Raw genomic sequence first — 11,194 nt, 5'->3', positions numbered from 1 at the left:
GTAGGAAAGCAAAGGGATACACCAGTACAGAATCGGTTAAATAAAACCGAAAAGAAGGTCTAGATTTGAAATTCTACATTTGAAATATCTAGATTTGAAAGAGCTCAGGGAAGATGACTCTCTGATATCCTTAGGGATAGAGTTCCAGAGCTTTAGGGTACAGCAGGAGAAGGCCCTGTCACCCACAGAGTGAAGACAGGCTTGGAGGACAGATAGGAGATCAGAGCTAAACGAGAGAAGGTTGCGAGGTGGGTAGTAGGACCATATTAGTTCAGAAGGGTACAGAGATGCCAAACCATGCAGAGTCTTGTTTGTGAACATCAGGATTTTGAAATCGACCCAAAACCTGACAGGACTCTGACAACCTGACAGTATAAGGACTCTAGGTTAGGAGTAATGTGATCACTTACATTAAAATGTAAAATGGTTGACCAGCTTTTCAGCAACAGTTAGAGACAACATAGTATATAGTCTGGCAATATTTCTGAGATGGAATATTTCTGAGGCGGAATGGATTAAATATCACCCCCAAGTTCTTTACTTTAGGTAGAAACTCAAGTACAGTACAATCCACAGATAGGGTTACAGCATTGGTTTTACAAAGTTAATGGGAGATGCCAAGAACCATGTCTTGTCACAGTTTAGATCAAGGAAATTTTGAGTCATCCATGTTTTTATATTAGAGACGCAATTAGAGAGAACAGAGACAACCACATCAGGGTCAGGTTTGGTATGGACGTAGATTTGAGTATCATAAGTATAGAACTGATCATTTAGACCATATGATCTTTAAAGCTGACCAAATGCAGAAAAGGAAATGCTGAAAAGAAAGGGGCCCAGTATTGAGTTCTGAGGAACACCAGACTTAACAAGTCCAATTTCAGAGCTAAAGCCGCCAAGAGATACAAAATGACAGTGATCAGTGCAATAAGAATTACACAATTTAAAAGCAATGTCAGTAACTCCTGAAACAGTCTCAATATCAGAAAGTAAGATTATAAACGTTCTCTGTCCCTAACACTCCCCTGTCCCTAACCACAGGCTGTCCCCATCCCTAACAGTGACCCTGCCCCTAACCACTGGCTGTCCCCTGTCCCTAACAGTGACCCTGTCCCTAACAGCAGGCTGTGCCCATCCCTAACAGTGACCCTGTCCCTATTAACAGGAGTACAGTGTGTATTCCTGTGCTATTCACTGTATGTAATGGAACATCATTCATTATTACCCTTCTGTTGTGCCTGTCAGACAGTTTTTTTTCTTGCAGCCTTGCTGTCATTCTGTTTATGTGTGTCCTCCTACTTGCCTGTTGACCTAGACTTTTTGACTTTAATTGCTGTTGTGAGTTCTGTGTGCTCTTTTGTCTCTGTGATCTTTAGGAAGATAACCCAAAGTTATCCATGGGTTTATGTGTAGTTACCACTGTGTCTGGTTCCAAGGAGGAGTGCCAGTGGCCATTTCAAGACGCAGGTAAAAGTCTAAAGCAGGAATTCCCATCCTGACTTCAGTTCTGACTCAGCCACACTAGAGCCTTTAAAGGGAGACAAGGGCTTCTGCTTTCTGCTCCAGCCAGGCTCTGGGAAGCCTATATGCACACAATATTTACTGAATTGGCTCTTAAGATGTGAGTTCTCATCTGGAAGGATCTCCATAAAGACTCTGTACCACAGAACCTGTGAAGGTTTGGCCAGGAGAGCCCTCCATGTGGCAGGCCTCTGGGAGTAGGAGGGTCGGTATCACTGAAGGACACTGCAGATTATAACTTTCAGAGTTGGAAACTGGGATTTTACACCAGTGGGGTAACATTGTCAGGTGTGAGTATCTCTGCTGTGGACATTTAACAATCAGAAAAGGCACTTGAACCACATTTCAACAATTTCCATAGGATACAAACAGAAATTCTGAGCACATTTGACTTATTTTCATGGGTCTGCTGCTTAAACTGCAGAGACATGCTAAGCGCATTTGAAATTGTAAAAAAGCTGAATCATTTGTGCGATCCATTATTGAAGGGTTTTGAGTTCCTCTCAGTTGTTTCCAAGGCAGAAGGCCTGATTAAGCACTTCAGCTTTACAGGCCTGCAGTGGCCAGTGCCCCTGGGGCCCCAGGCTCCATTCTCTTCTTGTTGGCTGAAGGCCACAGCAGGAATATTAATAGAACTAATTTGTCAACATGGTGCAAAGATGTGTGTTGTTACTGGCTCTCATAGGTCTGCGCTGATCTCTTCTCCCTGACCAGGGGGCCAACTAGCTAGTGGGCAGATGAGCACAGATGACAGCAGCCAGGGCTCCAGAGACTTCAACATCTCTCTGCAAAATAATATCCACTTCTTACACTCTCCACCCGCCGAAAGACAAAGTCAGCAGCAAACTAAGGCCATGAAAACAACCTGGACTGAAAGATTAAAGATGTGCAACCTCTGGAGAAAGGTTCTACGGTTTTAATTATGCTAAACCTGGCATCGGGCTGTCCAGGGAGTTTGGGATTTGAGAAGAGTCTTCACTCAGTCTTCACTCAGGCAGCAAAGAGTAAAACCAGCATTGCAAATTGTAGAAGTCAAGTCACATTTAAAAAGAAGACATTTTCTGAAGGCAATGTTTTTAAAAATAGACAACAAAGGCATCTCTTTACGCTTTCCCAGTTTTGACAGCTGCAATGTTAGACACCTGCTACTAGAGCAGGTGTGTCCAATACTGGGGGCAAGTTTTCAAGGTCTCTTTAATGAGAAACCAAAGAGCTGGGAGAAGCTGATAAACTGGTCCAGTGAAGCCAGTAACCAGATGATTTCACTGAATTAGTGCTGAGCTGGAATGAAAACCTGCAGGCCCACCAGCCCTCCAGTACGAGGACTGGATACCCCTGTGCTGGAGGATTGGATCCTTTAGACATGGGTCACTGATCTATTTGGGCAGTTATAAAGCCAGTTAGGATACAGCAAGTTTGCAATCTTGCAGTGACCCTGCACCTCACTAGGCTAACGTGAGCACAGTGAGAGCTACATCGGGCCATCCCTGTCTCTCCAAGCTACGCTGTTGGCTCAGAGTGAAAAGTGTTCTGTCACAGAATATGTCCATGCAGGCCTGAGGGCAGAAAAATGGGACAGACATAAACACATGTGAAATGCATTCAAAACATTCAGTCCCTGCTCTATGACGCCCTTGTGCTGCAGTCTGGAGACAGAATGGAGCCTGCAGAAATCCTGGCCATTGCAGAGCTGCACAGAAGACAGCAGCCACAAAGAGGAAGAGACATAAATAATCATCATGGCAACTTGCTTATTACTGAGCTGCAGCAGCGGCTCGTGAAAGTGCCCATTAGCAGGAGGGTACAAAGTGCTTCACAGAGGGCTGTGGCATTTCCCTGGTGACCACCCTGGCATGCACTATGGGTAGCGCAGAGCTGCACAAAGCCATTTCAGCTCCCTGTTCCTCCTTACTGAGTGCTGTTGCCAGAGAGAGTCCTGACATATTAAAATGAGCAGCCATGAGCTGCAAACATCTTTCCTCAGTTCAAAACAGCTTAAGCTCGGACTGAGCCCAGCAGTGGCTGATTCCAGGCTGCCAAATGAGCTTCAACAGCATTTCAGCACATACAAGTAAAACTAAACATTGTTTACCTTAAGAAGAGACAAGTTAATATAACTATCAGAAACCATGAAAGGGTGAATTACCATTAAAAGCCTTGGGTTTAGATAACAAGAAACATGGCCTTCTTCTGATAAGGTATCTTTGTGTGTGGCGAGAGAGAGCTGTTTAATCCTGGCACTGTGCACCGCGTGTCTCTGCCTTTTCTGGGTCAAAACAAACAGTGAATGGGGGCTTTTCACAGGTCCCTTCACACTGAAAAATGGACAACTGTGTACCATCAGACTATTACAGCCACAGGATAAGCATCAGCAGGCTTTAACTATTAACATGGTTCTTGGTCCTGTTCAGTGTGTTCACTGCCAAGAGTCAAGCAGACTAAAATGTGAGTTGCTTCCTAGGAAGCAGTTCAATTTGCTCTATTACAGTACAGCATCCTCACCCCCTCCCCCTTACTCCCTCCGCCAGCACCAACACCCTTCCAGCTGGCCAATGAATGGACCAATGGCAACAGCACTGCAGCAACCAGCCACTCATTCCCATAATCCTTAGATGCAACCACGCCCTGCCAACTGGCGTATTTCTGCAGTCACTCCCACAATCCAGTGCTCCAGATGAGAATATGCTAGGACAGCACTTTAAGCTCTAGGAAATAGAGGTTAAAAAGGGAAATCAATGACATGAAACCTTGTAATTATTAATGCAGAGGGACAAGTCATGAAATCAGCATAATCTTTCTTTGACCATCCCCCCCTCACATGGAGAGTCTAACGTTAATACGTGGAGTGTAATTTGTCCTGTCAGCATGAATTTTACACCACCTTCTTCTGCTTCCTCTGTTTCAGGTCAGTAAAACAGCCATCTACGCATTGGCCCTTTTTATTGTCCTGAACAGAAAGCAAGGTTAAGAAGTGCCAGGAGATGCAGAGTGATCCCGCCCACACACACACACTCGTAAGCAAATTATCATGTTTGAAGCAGCTCTTTTTCTGAAAGCATCACAAGCAAATCTGAAAGCTAGGCAGAGCCTCTCCTGGGAGGAGCTGATAAGGAAGGCATTCCACAGCCAGAAGGAAGATTCTCAGTGCACAGAGGGAAGAAATGAAACCATGAGCAAGAAAAGACTATTTGTTCACCTGTGCTGACTTGTTTTTAAGCTCTGGTAGTAAAGGAGCAGACAGATCACTTTTCTTCTCTATGCAGACTAGTATGGTTAGGGTCTGACAGGACCATGACAGAGAGAGAGAGAGGTCTACATGCCTTAGTTCTGTTCTGTTCTCTTCTGTTTCAACTTTTTCTCTAGAAACCTGTTCCACAAGCCGACTAACCCCTTCTGTTAAAACAGTTCCCAATTAGCTGGGTAATTTAAAAAAAATAATTAATGACAAAGCAGATTTGTGTGTGTTACAGGTCAAATGAGATTAGTTTTATCTACTATTAGGACTAGGTTAAGTTCAGATATGTCTAAATATGTTAAACCATAAAATCTTAAGGGGTTGTACTTAAGTTTTCACCACACTATAGGTTGTCCTTAAAATATTTTCTTGCTATCTTGGAGATCCCTGTGCTGGACCTTGTGACCCCAAAAATAAAACCAGAGCATCTGGATTTCATTCTAGATGTGCTCAATTACTTAATTAATGGCTTCATTAAAAAAATAATTGCCTTAATAATTGACATCCTTTTGAGTTGCAAAAATGTTGCTGATTATAGATGATTTATACAGTGTAGTAGTTAACATGAAATCTTAAGCAGATTAAAACCTAAGAACAATTTAATAGCTCTAATTAAATACTCAGTTCTGTAATGGGCTCAAGTGAAAAGGATCTTGGATAAATGAAAAACATGCTATCTACAGAGGTTTGCCATTTATTCTAAGCTTCAGCAGTTTTCCCCATAGTACTTCTGTTTTCCGAGTTAGCATCTGTGCCACACATTAACAGGACATTGTTGTGTTTGTGTCTGCTCTATTTTCTGCTCAGTATTGTGTATTGTGAAGATCTGGCAGGGGAATAGATGACTTTCCTCTGTTTCATATCCCAGAATTTGTCAGATCTGGCCCTGGAGTAGCCTCACTTGAGCTTGTTAAAAATATATATATTTTTTACAACTATGAATACATATATGAAAATATTATACCTTCTGTTGTTTTTCAGCTTTTAAACAGGTAGCAGATTTGAAGCATTTGTGTAAATTAATTTAAATTATTTATATAATTATATCATATATGTAATATAATTTATGTTTGAGCAAATTTGTAAATGATAAGTATCTAATTTAGCCAATAATTGGACACTCCAATTAATTGTCTAATTCTAGTAGCAATTCAGGGAGATTGACTTCAGTCTGCAGGAAAACCAAGAACAAGAGTCCCTCCTGGATCAGAGTTGAAAATTATATCCTGCATCTCTCACATAATGTTAGACCAGAAGTAAAAATAACAAATCTGATTGTACTGTTTGCACTTCTGGTCTCACATTATGTATTTTTACTCAAAATTCCGGGTCATCGCACCCTCAAATCAGCAGGTTAAAAAACAATACAGATTATTTTAAATCTATGTAAATATTTTGAATTTTCACATTGTTGATGACAGACCTATACTGACATTCTGTAAATTCTTCATGAACTGGCTGAATACACATTGCATGGATATGTGTTTCCCTTCTGTCTTGAATCAGTGTCACATAAGCCATCCTCTACCTCCAAGATCCACTGCACTCTGCTGACACCCCTGAACCTCAAATTCTAGTGCAGTGTTGTTTATGAGAGTCACAATACTGTACACATCATAGCAGGATATCGCTCACTTACAGACAGACAGCCCACTGATCCGTGTTTTTCTTTGTGACACAGAACAACAGGGGAAATGTGAGAGAGAGCAACCACACAGAATTAAGGAGACAGCTCAGGGCTCAGCATTGCTCAACTATCTGCATCCTGTGTTTTCCTTTCTTAAACATAATCTCTTCGTTGGTGGGCTGAGGAAGCTTTCTCCATATTTGTTGTTTCAGTGTAAATCTCCATACACAGTACCTCCTGTGTATTCTCTTACATCTTCAGAAAAAAATGTATTTTGCTTTTTGCATGTAAATCTAATGCCACCTGCTGGCTGACTGAAAGCATCTCATGCAAGGCCAAGTTCCCAGATGCTGTGGTGTTTGTGCCTGCTTCCTTCTTTGCCTTTGCGGCCAGCAGCCATATCACTCTGCAACTCACAGCTGGCAGCCCACTGGAGCTCAGCAGGTGTGAGCTGGAGGGGAGACTCCTGGGAAAGTTGAGGTTGCTGCTGGAAGAGCTGTTAGTGGGGCCAGCAGGGGGCGCTCACCTTGTGGTCCATGTGGGTCCTAATGCCCAGTATAGTGACGGGGACACTATACTATAAACAGGCGCCGTCCTTCGGATGAGATGTAAAACCGAGGGCCTGACTCTCTGTGGTCATTAAAAATCCTGGGGCATTTCTCGAAAAGAGTGGGGGTGTTACCCTGGCGTCCTGGCCAGATTTCCCTCTGGCCTTTACCACTCATTGCCTCCTAATAATCCCCCTCTCTGAACTGGGTTCATCACTCTACTCTCCTCCCCACTGAGAGCTGATGTGTGGTGAGTGTTCTGGCGCACTATGGCTGGTCGTATCATCCAGGTGGATACTGCACATTGGTGGTGGTGGAGGAGAGTTCCCATTACCTGTAAAGCGCTTTGAGTTGAGTGTCCAGAAAAGCGCTATACTGTATAAGTGTAAGCTATTATTATTATTGTGGTGTGTGGCATACAGAATGTTTCTATCCCTTGAATGCCACTCTTACTACAGCATGATTGTGCTTTATACTATACAGCCTGTAATCAGTATGAACTTGTTCTATTGTTCACTAGGGAATCGGGAAGAGTTACCAACCCACGGAAATGCAGGGAATCAACACGGGATTGCTTGGATTTAGACTTTGTTTTCAAAACCTCTGTTGAGCCGTACTGTGAAACCCACTTACTCGACTTAATAGTCCCACTGAGACTGAGACGCATTCCTCCAGCAACTCTCTCACTTCCATGTCAAAAGAAGACATCCTTCATCTCTCCAGGGCAGAAATCTGCAGAAGCCCTTTGTTAGCCATTCAGTATTTCAACCTCCCAGAGGTGAAGCAATACTTTCTCAGAGAAAGTATTGAGTTTTTTTTCCACACTTCACAGCCACCCCCATAAGGGTGCACCTCACTTGTGTGAGGTGTACCAAAGCTCAACCAGCAATTGTTGTGGCACAGTATCCTGCACTAGCAAAACAATATAGAAATAATATAACAATACAGATGATAAATTAATTACAATTCACCAGTATGGATGATGACTTGTGAATTCTGTATCTGCATTTCAAACTGCTACTACACAGTAAAAGGTTTAAATGCCACACCCACAGCTAACACCAAACAATCTTTCACTGTCCCCTTTCCTTCCAGGGAAAACTAAGCAGCTTCTGAGACCAGGACTCCTATTCTCCAGGCAACTAATCCAGGGATCCACCTTTTCTCCCAGGTTACACTTCTGCATATCTCTAGGGCTTACCCCCCCATGGGATCTCCCAAATCTTCACTTGCTGACTCCAGATCCCTAATAGTCATCTCATGCATCCGGTGGACCTGCAACTAAAGAGTAACATTGTCTACTTGCCCTAACATCCCAAACCCCCTTCAAAGATATTAATAATAATAATTCCTAACACTTATATAGCACTTTTCTGGACTCAAAGTGCTTTACAGGTAATGGGGACTCCCCTCCACCACCACCAACATCCAGCACCCACTTGGATGATGCAACAGCAGCCAGAGTGCTCCAGTACACTCACCTCAGCTATTAGTGGAGAAGAGAACAAAGTGATGAAGCCACTTCAAAGATGGGGATTATTAGGAGGTCATGATTAGTAAAGGGCAGGGGGAAATTTGGCTAGGACACCAATTTTCCCCTTACAGGGAATTCCAAAACCCCTTCGGGATTTGTAACAAATGGAACCCATAACCATTTCCCCTGCTCACTCTCAATCCCTCATTCATAAACCTCAGTCCTTAAAAACAGTAACCTTTCACAGTAACAGTACAACCCTCACTTGGCTGATCTCATTTGGCCAGGGATCAAAAACCATAACCTTTACTGGTACCTCTGGCACAGCAACAGCCAAGTCTGCTACTAATTTTCTGAATAGCGCTTTCACTCGCCAACAGGAAACCTATAGACTAATCATAGCGGCACAAAGAAGGGTTCTACCTGAGAGCTATTTTGCCTCTAACCATTCATTAAGACTGGAGATCCTTATCTTCAGAGCTTACCTTTGCTCCTTCCATACCCAGTCTTCTCTTTACTCTCCATGTTTCCTAAACCAGCCCATCTGATCTTGATACCCAAGAGACTGTATGAACCTTTTGCCAGGAGCTTTAACCAGAGACTGATGTGAATCATCATGGGCATTCTCTCTACAAGACCTCTCACGAGATGTTACTTCTCACTCTTAAGGTTATAACACAACCCTAATTAAAGAGGTCAGCTGAAGCACAGTGCTGCACTGTTTACAAGTGCAAATGCAAACACAAATGTGCGCAGATTTGCCTGATCTGTCTATTAACCTATTTTATGGTTCTCTGGCTACACCAACCATGCAAACTCCCCCTGCAACTACTGCTGCCCTGTTACTCCAAGGTCATGTGTGTAAATGGTTTGAGAACTAGTTAACAAACAGGAACCTGTGTGTTATCTTAAAGGGCATAACCTCTAACTAGGCTGATATGAGTTGTGTGAGTGAATGTAGTGTGATGTGAGTGGTGTGCCATAGGGATCCATTTTAGGCCTGTTACTCTTCCTGATATAGAGCAACAATCTAGCCTCTGGTAACAAACTAGTAAATGTTTCTGACAATACTTAAAAAGAGGGAATGACAAACACAGCAAGGGAATCACAAAAATACATAGACAAAATCAAGGATTCAGTTGACACTTGTCAAATGAAGTGAATTTGACAAAATCAGCATTGATAAGTGGAAAGTTATCCACACCAGCAGTAGGAACATAGTCTTCAAATATATTGCATGGCTGCTTCTGTGTTGCAGAAAGTCAGACATGAAAAGAATCTGTGTGTTTATGCAGATTCTTCAATTTCCTCATCAAGACAATGTGGGGAAGCAATACAAAAGCAAGCAGTGCTGGGGTACACAGTAAAAAGTATGACATTTAAATCCATTGAAGATACTGTGATTGGTTTTGTTCACCATTTCCCAGAAAAGATATGAACTTAGAAAAAGTTCATAGAAGAGCAAAAAAAATATTCCTGGTCTCAGAGGACTGTCTTATACGAACAGGAAGAGGAAGCTATATATCCTCAGGCTAGAACAGAGGAGATTGAGAGCAGATTGATCTCCTCAATCTTGAAGATTTTCAAAATCATCAGTAAAACAGGACACCATTGGAAATTAAGTAAAATTCATTAAGGACAGAGAATAGGAAACCTTTCTTTAATCAGAGAGTGGTAGGTGTTGGGAACAGGCTTCCCAGGCAGGCTGTTCAGGCTGGGTACCTTTAAGACACTGCTGTAGTTCAGACTCACTTGCAAACAACAACTAAACAATTACTAATCATTTGTTTTCATTTGTTTTTATAATAATATCTCTGACCAACAGCTGATTCATATGATTGCAGCCAACAACTCTAAATTTTCAGTGACTACAAAGCACAATCTGCGATGAAAATATTATCATACAAAGCAAACGGTCTAGCTTCACAGATATGGAAAAATGCATTTCTAAAGAACACACTCTTTAAAGAACTTGCTGCCAATACTTCTTAAACAACAGCAGTCACAATGACAGTTAAGACTCTATGGCTTTTCCTTCAGGCAGTCAGGTCCCTGCATGAGGAAAACTGCTCCTAGAGCTTGATGGTTCGTGACATCGAACTGGGCTCAAATTTTGTAATCAAAAACACAGTTGCTGGACTGTTAAGGTTAGATAGCAGCTCTGACCTTGCAGTCCCAATGGTTTTGTGCGTGTGGGGGGAGGCACTGTCTATATTTTGAATAAAACATATACAGTAAACACATAGAGTTTGCAAATAAGACTGAAAATGTTTTGTAGAAATTCTGGATCTGGGGGGCTATCTGCATGGAGTTTGTATGTTCTCCCTGTGTTTGTGTCTGTGTGTTCCCTGCGATGGACTGGTTTCCTGTCCGGGGCCTTGTGCCCCTTACTTGCCAGGATAGGCTCCAGCTCCCCTGTGACCCAGTATTGGATAAAGAAGTTATAAAATGGTTGGATGGACTGTATTGGATGGACAACTATTTGTATAATGTTTCTTGTATTTTCATTATTACTACAAATGATGGAGGCATTCTCCCCAAAGAAGTGCAGAAGATCCACAATCCCTCACATCTTACATACAGTATACCGTACATTGAAGCTCTGAACACGATCGTCACACATCCCTCCCCCCTTGAGTATGATCCGGTGAAACCTACTAACATCCCTTTCCTGCCCTTGTAAGAAGAGGAAAGAAGGAGAAGGAGGAGAGGAGCTTGATAAGAATTCCAGAGACCTGCCAAAAGCAACTAACAATTTTCCCGCAGTTCTCCAGGGCCAAGGAGAGAGA

This window comes from Lepisosteus platostomus, chromosome 6, assembly GCF_059453375.1.
Source record: "Lepisosteus platostomus isolate fLepPlt1 chromosome 6, fLepPlt1.hap1, whole genome shotgun sequence".
Lineage (NCBI taxonomy): Eukaryota > Metazoa > Chordata > Actinopteri > Semionotiformes > Lepisosteidae > Lepisosteus > Lepisosteus platostomus.
The sequence above is the reverse complement of the archived record's forward strand: the minus strand, read 5'-3'. Positions refer to the sequence as shown.